Raw genomic sequence first — 14,934 nt, forward strand, 5'->3', positions numbered from 1 at the left:
ATTTGAGTTATGCTAAACTTCCATGTTTGAGTAACTACATTTTATTAGAAGAACTTTAAACTCCATCTTAGGAGTACTGTGATTTAAATTGCTCCAGTTGTTTCTCCATATGTAGATCTGGGGCCGTTATACTTCAGGGCTTTTTGCCTGTTCCCATAAAAACCCTTTTCCAGAATATGGCAGCCACAGCTGATGCTGAATTACAGATGAAATTTGGTTTCAGTCCATGTGCTTCTTACTTAGGAATCGTTTAATCCCTAAAGAAGCTTTCTAGCCTCCGAGCCAGTGTGCTAGAAAATTAAACTTTTTCCCCCAATAAATTTTAGTGCATGTAACCTCTCATCAAGAGGGGGCCCTACTTGGTTACAAGCGAGGGGTATCACTCCCTGATTTAAGAGTGAAGCTTGGAAAGAAGTCTGCTTTGTGTGATTTGTCTTACCTAAGATGCTGATCAAAACTGTTCAAATGGTAAGTTCTTTCACAGTGTTAAACAGGTTCGGTCGGATGAGAAGCACCAAAGGAGACAGTTTATGTGGGGGAAAGAATGTTGTCAAACTGACCTGGGAAGACCCACAGTCACCGTCATTGTCAGAAAAGGAAATTACAGAAATGCAATTTCATCTGTCTCCCTGTGTGTACCAGGGAATAAAGCATACACCTGCCCCAGGCTTTTTAACAGAAAGATTGCAGGTGACTGAAAATAGAGGATATTGGCTAATTTGTTGGTGGAAGCATAGGGAGAAAAAGAAAGACTCTCCCCCCACCCCTTGTCCTCTGAAGGTTCACTGAGATGAACTGATGACAGGAAGACCACAGAAGAGAAGATACACATGTTTATGGGGTATACAAAGGCAAACACAAAGTGTGGTCACTCATAGTGTGGTCACTCTGCAGTCCAACTTGATCCTGAGCTTGTATGCTTTTTCCCTAGAGAAGGGGCAGAGTGGGGACTGTAGGCAGTTTTGGGAAATAGTAAATGGTTTTTTGGGAGTACCCAGTGATCCTGGAGAACATGGGCCAGTGGTCTTAGACCAAGTCACTGGGGTTCCAGAACAGACAGTGGACTATAAACAATTCTCTTTGGAATGTTGACTGGCACCAAAACAGAAGACAATTGTGTGTGACAGAACTCTGCCCAGCTGTGTTGACAGATATCCGTCTCACAGTAATCAGGGCCTACTGAAACTTGCAAGGTAGGAAAATGAGACCCAGAATTTTGTGATTAAAGCCCTCTGGGGAAGCCTGGTTGATACACTCTGATGTTAGAGAACCATTGCCTTTGAAAAGTTGGCTTTCCCTCATATTCTATCATGTGCTCAGCATGCACATGAACAGTACCACAGTGACTTCCTGAAGCCATGTATTCCCTGTCTGAAAATCAAACCCAGCATGCATGTCTCTCAGTCAACAGAGAAACAGAGACCAGATTTTCCTCACAACTGTTTTGCTACACTTGAATCTGGTTATTTGAGAATCTCATCCTCATAGCATTTCTATGCTGTTAAGTCTTCATATTTAGAAAGAAGGAGCTATTAGTGTAATTTTCTTAAATTCGATGGGATCTTGATGTAAAGGTGTTTTCCTCTAAATAGCTTTCATCATTTTCGAAGGAGAAACTTGAATACTTAATATCCTTGTGCTAGGTGTAGAAGAAAAGAATTGAGCCAATCAGAAATTCTGACTTGAACTTGCACCTTTTTGGGTATATGTGACATTTCTTTTAAAATGACCTGTCAATCTTCCAAGGAAGAAATGCATGTCATTTCACAGTTTGCTCGGGATAGGACAAGCATAAGGATAAATGAACAGTACGCTCACTGAGGAGATCTGGCAAGCCACAGCGGCATCTGTATATCCACAGGACTGATACCTGACCTCAGCTATAGACTGGTCAATGGAGATGGCAAGGATTATCCCTTCTCTGGTCTACGGGAGAGGACTTGCCCGGATCTCTCTTAGTTTCTTCAGCAAGCATCCAACAAGAGCATGAAGTATAGCCTACACTCTTAAAAGCTTTCCCCAGGCATGTTACTTGGTCAGCAGGATGAATGAGCAAAAACAGTGCTTGTGTCTAGCACATACTGAGGGGAGAGATGAAAGAACTGAAGTTCAAATGCCAGGCCCCAGCAGTTCAAAGTCTTCCGTGCTTCTTCAAATGAGCTGGACCAAAGGACGTGGCATGTGGTTTCGGCAGAGAGCACAGGACTGATTAAAGGGAAGGGAAAGCAGCTAACCAGTTTTATTCCACTGGGCCCTGGAGTTCCTGCCAAGAGGCAGGCAGTTGTTTTCTTTGCAGCACCTGGGAATTCAAGGACATGGCCTGATGGGCAAGAATTACCATCTGGTCTTTGGACTGAACACAGGCAAATCCCTGCTAACAGCAGCCTGACGCAAGGGAGGAGGGACAGGGACAGAGGCCCCACAGCCCGAAAGAAACATCTCTATCACTCATTATTAGGTACAAATTTACACGTGCCAGTCACCAGCATGGGAGCTCTTTCCTGAAAATTTAGCACTCTGGTGAACTAATGGAAATTGCCAAATGTTGAAGATTTCCTTCTAAAGAATCTGTGGTCTGGTTCCTCTTAGCTGAAGCAGATTTTGCCTCAGGTCTTCTAAGGAAATAGGTAGCCCAGAAATTCTTGGAAATTCCAGGGAAGAGCATCCTGCAGGAAACCTCCGATTTGTGTCAGGAGGACACTGGGAGGCCATGCTTCCCAGGGTGGTCAGATGTAGGCTCCCAGGCAGTTGTGCTTGCCATCTTCCCAGGAAGACAGAGCCTGCCCAGAAGGGAGGGGTCATTTCCAATGAGATGGAGAGAACTGACTTTGTATCTAGAAGTAGCACCATTTATTATGGGTGTTAGGGCTTGAAGGATATCTTGGTTTTGTTTTTTTTTTTAATAACTAAAATATTTCACTATACCTCTGCTTTTCTGTTTAAAAACCATTTCATTACATTTTTACTTTTGGATATATAAAATGATTTAGAACTGTCTTTGGCTCAAGTTCCCTGGTACTGCTTTAATTACAATATAATTCTTGGCGGCGGTTCACACTTCCCCGTTGGTGATCTTAAGAGGAAAAAGGCGTTTGTTGGAGCAAAACTAAGATAGTGATGAAAACGGAAATGAATTTTGCTAATGAACTGAAAATCATGACAGATTTATCAAAGTATCCATTCAAGAAGATCAGCTCCTGCTAGGAAGCCTGTGAAGAGAATTTCTGATCAAATGTAAATGTGTTGTTGCTTAGGCGTCCTTCCACTGGAACCAAGCCAGACCTTTAAATCCAGTTGGAGTCTTCCTTCTTTCTGCTGCCTATCTTCTCTTCTTCCCATCTTTCCTTCCCTCTTTCCCTCTAAGGGAGTGGGGCAGGTATGTACAAGGAAGACCAGGAAGAAGCCTGGCCTAGGTGAGAAGGCTTAGTGTGGCAGAGCCCAGTGAGTTTCAGTGCCATGGGTGTTAAACAAGACAGTGCATGCAAGGGTAACACCAAGTATAAAATAAGTACTTGGTAATGACCACTTTGTGTATTGTTTCTCTCATTCTCCAGCCCCAGACCCTGGGCCTTTCCCCAAGCAGTAAAAGTGTGTTGATTTCAATTGCATATTATTCCTTTCATCTGGTCTTAACATTTTTGATGGCTTTCCTCCAAGAGGAAGATAGTAGCGCTGAGATTTGCACAATTCAATTTAAAACTCACATGTTAAGATGCACATTCAATAAGGTTCTTCCCTTTGCCAAACATTCAGAACTGCATGCAGAAGCCAGTGTCACCTGCTGAGTAAGAGTCATTCTAGTTACCAAAAATGTTTGTGAAACACCAGAAGGGCATGTTGAAAGCACTGGGTCTCCAGGTAGAGAGGGTTCACCATGGTGCTCCTGCCCACCAGGGGCAATGATGCCTTTAGAAAAGAAAAAAACCATTTTATGTTAATAAAGATACAGTGTCCAGTAACAGATGTGTCCTAAAGCTACTAAATTAAATCCAAGATGAATATCACTATGTTATACTCTCCATCCAATGCTTGATGACTATTCAATGAACACAAATTTTAGAAGAGTGAAAGTAAAACACCCTTGCTTAATAAACAACCCTTAGGCCACTCCATAATACATAAACAAATGCTTCCAGATTATAATTGAACTTCATTTAAACTGAGTTCTTTATGTGAGCAATTGTAGTGTGTGTGTGTATATGTGTGTGTGTGTGTGTGTGAAGTGTGAGCATGCATGTGCCATGGTATAAGTGTAGAGGTCAGAGGACAACTTTCTGGAGTCAGTTCTTACCTTCCATCTTGTTTGAGGCAATATATCTTGTTTCTGCCCCTGTGTTGTATACCTCAGGCTAGCTGGACCACAAGCTTCCAGGTGATTCTCCTGTCCCCCTCCCATCCTACTATTAGGAGTGTTTGGATTACTGTCACAAACTTTCAGATCTACCTTTTTTAAAAATTATTTTTAAATTTGATGTGTATAAGTGTTTTGCCTGCATGTATGTAAGTGAGCCAAGTGTGTGCATTGCCCATGGAGGCCAAAAGAGGGTATTGGATCCCCTGGAACTGGAGTTACAGATGGTTGTTAACTGCCATGTCAGTGCTGGGAACTGAACCCAGATTCTCTGCAAGGGCAGCCAGTGCTCTTAACCACTGAACCATCTTTCCAGCCCCTCTAGATGTGTTTGCCAGGATCAGATGACATGTCAGGCCTCTCTCCACTTACAAATACTTTTTGGTCTTTTTTGACACAGGGTCTTTTTTGGGGGGGGGGTCTTTTTTGACACAGGGTCTCCTTGTAGCCCCCAGCTGTCCTGGAACTCACTACTCACTATGTAGACCAGGCTGACCTTGAACTCAGAGAGATCTGCCTGCCTCTGGGAGTGCTGGGATTAAAGGCGTGCGCCACCATGCCTGGCCACAAATACTTTTTCTTAACAATAATTATTTTCTCTATGTTGTCACTTTTACATAGAAATTCACAAGTTTTTTGTTTTTTTTTTTTAATTTCACTAAGACGTTGAACAAGGACTTTTCCAAATCTTAAACCATGTTAGGAATTCAATTAAACTGAGTTGGAATTAGTAGTATTCAGTCCAAATAGTGTTATCCATAGCTGGGTGCTTTAGGTAAAAAAAAAAAAAAAAAAAAAAAAAAATGAAAATTGAGGTTGTCTTTGGTTGGCACCTTGATTTCTTTGAGTTCTAGGACTATCTTTGGTTTTCTGATAGTGTATTTCCTGCATGCTCCTGCTTCAGAAAGCCCCTCAGGGGTACCTAACAGGGAGTTCCTAATCCAGACACAAACATAGGAAGAGGGTCATTGTGGAACCAACAGGACACAGAAGAGGATTTCTAAGTGCCACACCAGAGTCCTGAGGCCAACTAAAGATGGCAGTGTCACTGGCAACAGCCAGAAACCTCCTTTTAGGAATCCTTGACTTGATCTAAAATAAAACAGCTGACCATGGTGGCTTAGAGCTTAGCAGAACAAGAGCTTTCAGCTGTGGAAAGTAGGAGGACCCAGTTTGAAAACAGATGCCAGGGTCTGAGCTCCCTATAGCACCACACCCCAAGGCAGGGGCACCAGTGAGTATAAGCCTAGAGGGACCAACTGTTTTCCCACATAATGATAGCCTGGAACATTCTCTCCTGAAAGATCAATTGAATAGCACTACCTGTCTAGTAAGAGCTGCTGAATCAAAGACAGGTACTTTCTTTTTCAGCCACAACTCAGTGTCTTCTGGGAACCTCAGAGCCAAGCAAGGAAATATGATTGATTGAACTAATGACTTAAAGATGATGAAATTTTCCAAGGTGGCCAAGGAGCAGCTTCTGTCCTAAAATTTTACAAAAGAGCTTTTTTTTTTTTTTTTTGTTCCTTTGGACTTTGTTTTTATAAATCTTGCAAATCTTACCAAAGGAATTTAAATAAATATTTGGGGTCAATTTTTCAGTTCTGATTTTATGCACAGTTATAACTCCCTTTCCATAATTAACATGTTTCTGAAATATGCAGTAATCATTTCTTCTTCTAAATTGCCTTTTAAATACATGGAATTATACTATTAAATGGATCCTGTAGCAGAGGAGTCCTTTCTAATAGAAGCCTTCCTGCTTGCCAGACCAGGCTGTGTTTATCTGGGTTGTAAATTCACATGTCCAGGTTAGCATGATCCCTGTTGTGACCTTTCTGTAGCACCTAACCTCTCTCACAGTGAACAAACTTCACAGGTTCAAAATTTACCTCTGTTTTTGAGATTGCCTTGTGTCTGGGAGACCAAGGAATCGTCCTCAAAACTCGGTTGAGCCCTTGCCTGAAGTTCTTGAAACAGTCCATCCTTGTGCCCTTCGAGCCTGGCACTAGGTGAATTCTTCAAATGACACCCTGTGCGTGGCTCTGTCTCTCCCAGATGCACTTGCAAAACAGACTAGGACTCTGTGAGACTCAGGCTTCTTGCTTAGTTCAGTGAGACCCAACGAACCTGGCTATTGGGTAGCTGGCTTCAGGCAGAAGAGGTAAATAAGAAAATTAAACAGTCCTCTGAGAGGGAGAGCCAAGGAGGACTCAATGTGAAAAGCCTCAATTCAAATGACCAGTTTACAGCAGGGGTCTCAGCCTCACCCCATGCATAGAGCGCACAATACCCTGATGCTTCTCAGCTGCCCAGAACAACATCATCCCCAGTCAGGTTTTTTCATATTTTCTGGATAAGGCTCGATGCAGGACTATCACAAAGGAGAGGAGACTTAGCCCATTTTCCTAGCAGGCTCTAAAGATTGAAGGAACGTTTATGTAATAAGATGCAAAGTTGCTATAGGAAATACTATAGCAACCTAACACCTCCTGGAGTCAGGCAGCCCCCCCTGTAACAGCAGTCTAAATTTACATTTACTGCAGTGTCATTTTTACCAACACTCAGCATCTCATTCTGACAGGATGTTAAAATATGTTTTTAGCTCGCATTTGAGCAAAATTAACATACTGTTGCTGGAATTTAAGTATAGTCTACCCAATTTCTGAAAAGAAAAAAAAAAACAGAATCATTTTGAAAGTTTAGATGGCAGAATCTGGGTGTGTAAGTTTTTATTATTTTCCTAAACATAACAACAACTTCCCTAGCATCAGTTACTAATTTTCCCTTTCACTTTTTAAATAATAAGTAGGAATTTCTGATTTTGAGGAGACTCTTTTTCAACATCATTATATTCTGTCAAGTGCTCACCTGTGATTTTAGTAAATGCTTCTAGAAGACACTTTCAGTAGGGTTAGCTCACTCCCCTGAACTGGAAAAGCCTGTAACATTGTTTAATACAAATTTATTGTTCATATAAAAACAAAATATAGTCACTTAAAGAAGTCAAGTGGTCAAGATGATATATAAAGGAACTCCAGCTATTACAGTCCTGCAGAAGAATGCTTTGATTTTAATGTTTTTGACCTGTGTAGCTTGGTTAAGTATTTTAATGCATTTTATAAGGTTCAGAAAAGTTAATTCTGCATGACTTTGGTTTCAGACAGGCTTTGTGTCACAAACTTTTTCTAAAGCTTTCTTTATATGTTAATTAATAGAAAATACAGAGCAAGTGAGTTTATGTTCCCTTAGGATTGTGAGCTCTTTCTCAGGGACCTGTGGAAGGTAAAGCTTTAGTCTTCAAGGTTGTCACAGTGGATACCTGGTTCTTAAAGCCTGATGACTAGACCACCCCTCCAAAGACAGTGTTTTAGGTCCATTAAATGTGTGTCTAAGAAGCTAGATATGTAGGCCATTTGCTAGTGAAAAGATGCCATTGATTTTCTTCTGTATTTCTCCATCAGAAATCTTGACGTGTGACTCCAGTCTGTCAAAGTGGGATATTGGCAAGTGAATCGATATCAGGCTATATTAGCACATAGGCTGTGACTAACATCTTAGCACTGTGATGATATACTGTTTATGAGCACCAGTGTCCTGATTCTCCTCTACTTTTAAATTTCATTGTTCATCTAAGCACAGTTGTTGACATAAAGCTATTCTATTCTGACCAGCATCATCCTGAGAAGGAATCCCTATATACTAATGGAAAGGAATCAAAAGAAGTCATTGTTTTCCTCCTTTTTTCAGAAATTCCACTTGCCATTGTATGATGTTTACCATGTACTTAGAAACCCCCGAAATTGAAATTTATAGCATCTAAAAGGTATTAATATATAAGTTCTCCCATACTGAAATGGCTTAGAGATGGTGCTCTTGTACTTAACTGACTAGCCTTGATACTTGGGGTAGACAAGTACTCAGCAACTCTGCTTCCCAGTTTCATGGCACAACATGTGAACCCTACTGGGAAATTTCTAAAGCATAAAAATTTTATTTAGACTCCAATTACTAGCAGAGAAGTAGAGAGAAATATTTCTGGGGCAATAGTTGCAAGACAGAATATGTAATTACATTGCATCAGGCAGGATGTGTGAGTCCTGCCAAGTCCACCCTGACTTTTACAGCTACTGAGCCCAGAAACCCTGGATTGCTACGTGGGACATGTTGAATCATTGCAGCTTGAAACAGTTATATAAATTTTCAGTTTCCAGAATTACTTCTGAAACTTTTAAATCTCTAACATTGGAGTATTGGTTAATTAATGGCATGTCTGATCAGATTTGAAAAAAAAATCAAGTTTTAGAAGTTTGTAAATGGCACAATAGAAGGTTCTCAGTATATTTGCTAAGTGGTAAAATCATTTATAAATTAGCATATATGAATAATTACAAATGTGTGTTTCTTATGTGTTATAATCATAATTTATATGTTAGGAGACCTGCAAGGAAATGGGTATAAATACTCTGTGTCTCTAAAAGATATGGCTAATGATAATTTTGTTTTTTCTTCTCTGTGTATTTCCAAATAGATATATGTGTTATTTTAATGCTGTAATGAACATTAATTTTAAAATTACCTAGGAGACTCTATGGCAAACTTAATGTTGTTTAGATGTTACCACTTGGCTATTTCCAATCAGCTTCACAAGTTAAAAAAAAAAAAGTAACTATGACTATCAGATGATAAATTTTAATGAATTGCTTGCTCTTGCTTTCAACTAGAGATTTTCCACATTTAAATTACCATAAAAACATACCTTTGCAGACCACATCATCATATTTTCCTCATATTTATGTAGCTTTTAGATGAAAGATCCAAGAAATAATCTCAGTTCTAAACCAGGCAGAAAAGTTGAGCTCCTACCAACAGAATGATACACCTCCTTGGATATAGGAGAAGCCTCAGAAATGTTGACCAGCCCTGTCCTTTTCACAAATAGGAAAATTTAGTCACTGTATCGTGCTCAGAAGTTATCTAAGGTATAAGTGGAAATTCTAGAACTCAGAAAACAGACTTCAAATTCACTGTCCAGTACCTTCAGTCATGTGGTAAGCATCAGGAACCAAGTAAAATCAAGCAGGGATTTGAGTGCTTAGTGTGAGCACGAAACCATGGCACCATTGAGAGGCAGAAGTGGCTAAAAGCAGTTGTCACCGTAAAATGCTAATCTAGGCGAAATCAAATTGACCCTATGCTTTGTCTTGCAATTTTCTGCTGCCTAGAAATTTGTTTTGACATAGGCAGTGCATCCAGAGAACTGTTTTTAAGTCCATTCCAACAAAAATACCAGCTTTAAAAAACTTTTCAGTCAGGCGTGGTGGCACACGCCTTTAATCCCAGCACTCAGGAGGCAGAGGCAGGCAGATCCTCTGTGAATTCAAGGCTAGCCTGGTCTACAGAGTGAGTTCCAGGCAGCTGGAGCTACAGGGAGACCCTATCTCAAAAAGATCAAACAAAACAAAACAAACAAAAAAACCACAAAACTTTTCAGGAACTCCACACACTCTCATCTGATTGAGTGGTATTTCCCCAAAGAGTCTGCTGTATAGCAGAAAGAAGAAATGCTTCAAAGAACTGAAGCATGCTGGGAATGAGCAGTGCTTGTTACACATTTCCTTGGATGAACCATACATAGGTCACAACCCAAGTTCTCTATTACCTAACTCTCCAAAGTGATGAAGAGAAAAATAAGGATACTTTTTGGAACATGGGCACCTATTTGCTGGTTGCCCATGATGATCTAAGCTGTAATATCAACCCTTTGATACCCCATCTCACCACTCCACCCCCATTTTCTCTGCTACAGGGAGAGCCCATGAGATCATCAGTAAATTGATTCAACATCTAATTTCAAGACTTATTAAAGTGTCTCTCCCTGTTTTCTTTTTCCCAGGGCTTTTCTTTATGAGATACACCTCTCAATATATCTTAAAAATAGAAGTCTGAGGGAGAACATATACAGTAATATCGATCTTATTGCAACTCCTAGACTCAGGGAAGGTTTGATCTGGAAGAGGCCTTGGAAGTAATATGTTTCTTCCTTCCCCCAACATTCTAAATTTAATGAGAAAAAAATTGAATTTTGGCACTCCTAATAATAGGTTGAATTGCTGAATAAAAACAAAAAGTCAATACTGGATTTTGTTGAGTTACTCTAATTATAAGTTTCCAAGCTCATCTTAATCTATAACATGTTTGGCTAGTCTTTATGGGAAGGATGAGAGATTTCCTTCTTCTTTAATGATTTATTAAGTAGTCTTTATCTCCACACCAGATTTTTCTAGGATAGTCTGTGTAATTCCTAAAACCACTCCTTTCTCAATCCTTAGCTCTTTTCCTCTGTGAATTATTTTAAACAGTGTCCAAATAAAAGCAACAACAAAATTAAACAACATTCACTAAATTCTTACAATGTGTATGGGCCCATGTCCTTTGTCTCAAAGTGCCAGATTAAGGGGGAAATCAGCAAAGTCGTACAAGACTAATTAAGAGTCAGTCCCTGAAGTGAAAGTGTTGCTTCTGGATTCTAAAAAAATTCTCACCACCTATTATTAGTTGTTTTCCTAGAATAGCATCATGGGTCCTTGGTCCACATAGTCTTTACTTGCTGTGCTCTCAAAGTGCACTCAAAAGCTAGCAGAGAAACCCTAATGTAAAGAACGGTGAGAACAGAGGCTACCTGAAAACCAATGTGTTCATCTGAACTCTGTAAGCCCTGAAGAAGTCTTTGTGTGTTAAGCTAACAGGGCGAACACATGCTGAAATGAAGGCCCTCTCACCCTGCTGCTCCTTCGATGCCCTCAGGACCCTTTCCTCTCCAAGTGCCCAGCTCACTGCTTTGTACACAGTAGCAGGTGAGAATTTCCTGGATAGGTAGGAAACTGCAGCCAGGAAGAACTAACTTATCATCTCTTGGGGAGCTATTTCTGTTCTTTGTTTTGAGCCAAAAAATGAAAGACTTTTTAATCAGCTTAAACTTCACAATAGTACCATATTTTTCGGATATGGACCCTAAGATCTCAGGAAAGCATTATTTGCCCCAAGTCTGACAGTTGGTATTCAAAGATCCCCACCTCTGTGACTGTGTATGTCTCTGTGTGTCTCTGTCTGTGTGTGTGCACACGTACATGAGCATGCATGCATGCATGCATGCAGGTGGAAACTGGAGGACAATCTTGCCATTGTTCCTTTCCTTGGGTACCATCCATTTGTTTTTCTTGAGACTCTGCTTCTCATTGGCCTGGAACACACTGAGTAGGCTATGCTACCTGGTCAGCAAACCAGCCCCAGGGATCCAACTGTCTCTGTCTCCCCAACTCTGGGATTACAAGCATACACAAAACCTAGCTTTTTAAAAATAAGGTTTCTAGGAGCTCAAACTCAGGTCCCTCAGGCTTGCAAGGCAAACACATTACCATCTGAGCTATCACTGTAGCCTTCTCTTGTCTTTTTCTAAACTACTTCTGCCTCCCAACTACACAGAATCCTTGTTGACAGGAGCAGTAGTATAGGTCACAGAGCAGAATTAAGGGGTGCAGATCAGCATGCCTGGCATTCTCCTCAAAGCCAGAGCTCCTCAGAAGGATCAGGTGCCCCCAGACTACTGTCCCTCTTCTCTACAGAATCCTACTTCCCTAATTGTGTATCAGAGACTCCATGTGTGATTCTTTGGGGTAGAAAGAATGAGGCGTCGTTTCCGGCTGTTAAACCATAGGGAAATATGGAAAGGTAAAGGTAGAGAAAGAACAGTAAAGAATTAGACATGGTAACATTTGAAATTAGAACTAGGTGCAGATGAAGAATATATCTTGATTTGATTTTTTTTTTTTTTTGTAATTTAAAGTTGCTGAGTCCTTGGGCTTTTGAAATAGAAATTAACATTTAAATTAGACTTTTTGTCCCTTCTATATAACATTTAGGCTCCTAAGGAATATTATAATTGATGCTAGATCATCAGCGCCATGTTAACAAAGCACTTTATAGAAAACCATCCACAGCATTTTCTCTCTCATGTTCAATAAAAAGCTAGTAACAAGAGAAATGCCATCTCAGAGGAATTCTTTTAACCTTTCAGAAACAAAATATTTCACACTAATTCCTGCTTAATTGGAAGGAAGCCATTTTTTAAAAATCATTGAATTTGAGCTTGAAGCCTGTTCCATCCCTGACCTCTTTAATTTAATCAAGGTCACCTCATAAACTTGTCCAAACAGCTCTATTTCTCAGTTAGAAAAAGGTAGTGCTGTTAAAAGCATTTAGCGTGTGATTAATAGTGCTGAACTGGGGCTTCAGCACTTAGAAGGCCTTTGTGAGAAGCTCCTGGTGCAGATGCAACATCACTACCCCAAAAATTATACTCACCAGACTCAAATCATTTTAATGAGCGAAGCAAAAAACTGGGTTTTGGTGAGGATGTGAGGAAGGCTATCATGCTCAGTATAAGGAGGATTTTAATGTCTGAACAACCCTCTCCCATGGAAAAAACTGCTATAATTTAGTCATCCAGACAGTTTATAAAATACATGCCACTTTCCCTGCCCAAGGACTCGGAGAAGATGGATGCTAAGTTCCCAGAGCAGGGTTTTGTAACAGTCCAGCATTGAAAAGAAGTTCTGAGAGGATGTGCCTGGTGGAAGAATGTGAACTCCAGCCATCTGTGTAGATGAACTATCCTATTCCGAGCTCTGAGAATCTGCCTTCGGTGTCCCCCATTCCTCCGCATGTATTTCCCACTTTATGAGCCAAAGCACCGCCTTGTTTGAAGAGAAAGTTATTCAGGTGGTCAGAGCACTAGGACCGCTGAGAAAGGAGCATGCAAGACTGAGAACTGGTGTCTCCAGCAAGAGAACTGGAAGTGCTGAACAGTGGAGAAATAACTGAGCCAGTCCAAGCAGAAGCTCCCAGATGCATCTTCTGTTGTTTCCAGGATAGCTTGGCAAATGGTCTCCCCTCCCCTACCATCAGCTTTCTTAAAGGCACAGCATGAGCTCATGCTTAGAGTTTCCTTAATAAGGTTGTAAGAAAGAGCCAATTAAGGGAGTCATGGCATTTTGAAAAGACCTCGTGCAGTGCCGTAGTGGAGAGTTGATGCTGCTAAGGGACAGCAGAGGTATAAATGAGCTTCCGAGGCAAGACTGCACATGAGGATCACCTGGGGAACCTTAGACAAATACCAATGCTGTGGGTTAATGCCCAGTCATCTGTTATTCAAACACTCCCCAGGTGATCCTCGGGTACAAAGAATGGAGAATGGGCCTGTAACATGAGGGTTGATAGCTACTTGTAGTAAGTGGGAAAGGAAGGAGCGAAACCAGCTGAGGTACGGAAAAGAAAACCGAGGGAAAAGGTAAAAAATGTGTGGTGGACAGAAAGCCACTGGACCAGAGAAAGGAGATGGAGGCAGTTCCAGTCTAGCTTGCAGGACTCAGGTGAAGAATTGTCCACATCATGCCTTCACCAGGTGATTGGCATATGCACTGTAGACACTGGTTACTGGGGAAAGGACTGCTTAAGAAAGGAAGAAGGATGGTCTGAAACAGATGTAAACATGCCAGGGCCAACACTGATGCCTTTCTGTGGCTCTAAGACAACCAAGACCATTTTCCTCTGTCCATGATCAGAGAAGAAAGCAGGTATGCTAGGCATTTACCAGGGAGAAATGTCTCAGCAGCCAAGGGATGTCCCTCACTAGAGGGACCACCTGTCCTGTGGCAGAGGCTGGGCCAAAGTAGTGGTCAAAGGCGATCAGTTCCAGAGGTCCAGTCTGGCCACCTCTGGGTGAGACCATAAGCCAACCATAGCAGAAATATAGCTGCGAATAAAAGCAATACAAGGCCGTGGCTAGTAGACCAGAAGAATGTATTATAGAGACAGCCTGGAGGATTACTAAACACATTCAGTCACAGGATCGCAGGAGAGGCACTCTGGTGGTTTGAAGGAATGTCCCCCATAGGCTCCAAGTATTTGAACACGTTTCTCTAGTTGGTAGCTGTTTGGGGAGGTTCAGGAGGTATGGCCATGGCGGAGGAAGCATCCCTGGGGATGCTTTGAGAATGTAGAGCTTGTCTACTTCCAGTCTCTCTCTGTTTCCTGTGCCTGTTTGAAAATGAGAGTGCTCAGCTTTCTGCTCAGGCCACCTCTGCCACCATGCCACCTCACCTTGATGAACACTTATTTCTCTGGAACCATAAGCTTGATAAACTTGTTCTTCTATAAATTGCCTTGGTTATAGTGTACTATCATAGCAAAAGAAAACTAACAAATCCAGGCAGCATTCAGAGTAGAAAAGGCAGATCAGGGAAATGGTTGACAACCTGGCAGAAGGCAGAGAAGCTTAGAAGGCCATGTCTGATGGCAAAAACTGGAGACAAGGTGTGATGGTTTGAATGAAAATATCCTCCCATAGGCTCCAAGTATTTGGACATTTTGTCCCCAGATGGTGGCACTGTTTAGGGAGGTTTTAGAAGGTGTGGCTATCCTGGAGGAAGCACATCACTGGGGGTGGGCTTAGAGAGTTCTTAAGCCTTGCCAGATCTCCAGTCACCCTCTTGTTTCCTGTGCCTGCTTGAAGATGTAGAGCT

The 14,934-nt window shown here is 41.3% G+C and overlaps 1 protein-coding gene across 10 annotated transcripts in view; it reads left to right on the top strand.

Moving 5' to 3' along the window:
* Enox1 (ecto-NOX disulfide-thiol exchanger 1) overlaps window positions 1–14,934 on the top strand; it is a 589,822-nt gene that overhangs the window by 477,619 nt on the left and 97,269 nt on the right. The gene's annotated exons all lie outside the window — the stretch shown is intronic.

Source organism: Nannospalax galili, unplaced genomic scaffold (genome assembly GCF_000622305.1).
Source record: "Nannospalax galili isolate Female #2095 unplaced genomic scaffold, S.galili_v1.0 scaffold386, whole genome shotgun sequence".
In the NCBI taxonomy this organism is placed as follows: domain Eukaryota; kingdom Metazoa; phylum Chordata; class Mammalia; order Rodentia; family Spalacidae; genus Nannospalax; species Nannospalax galili.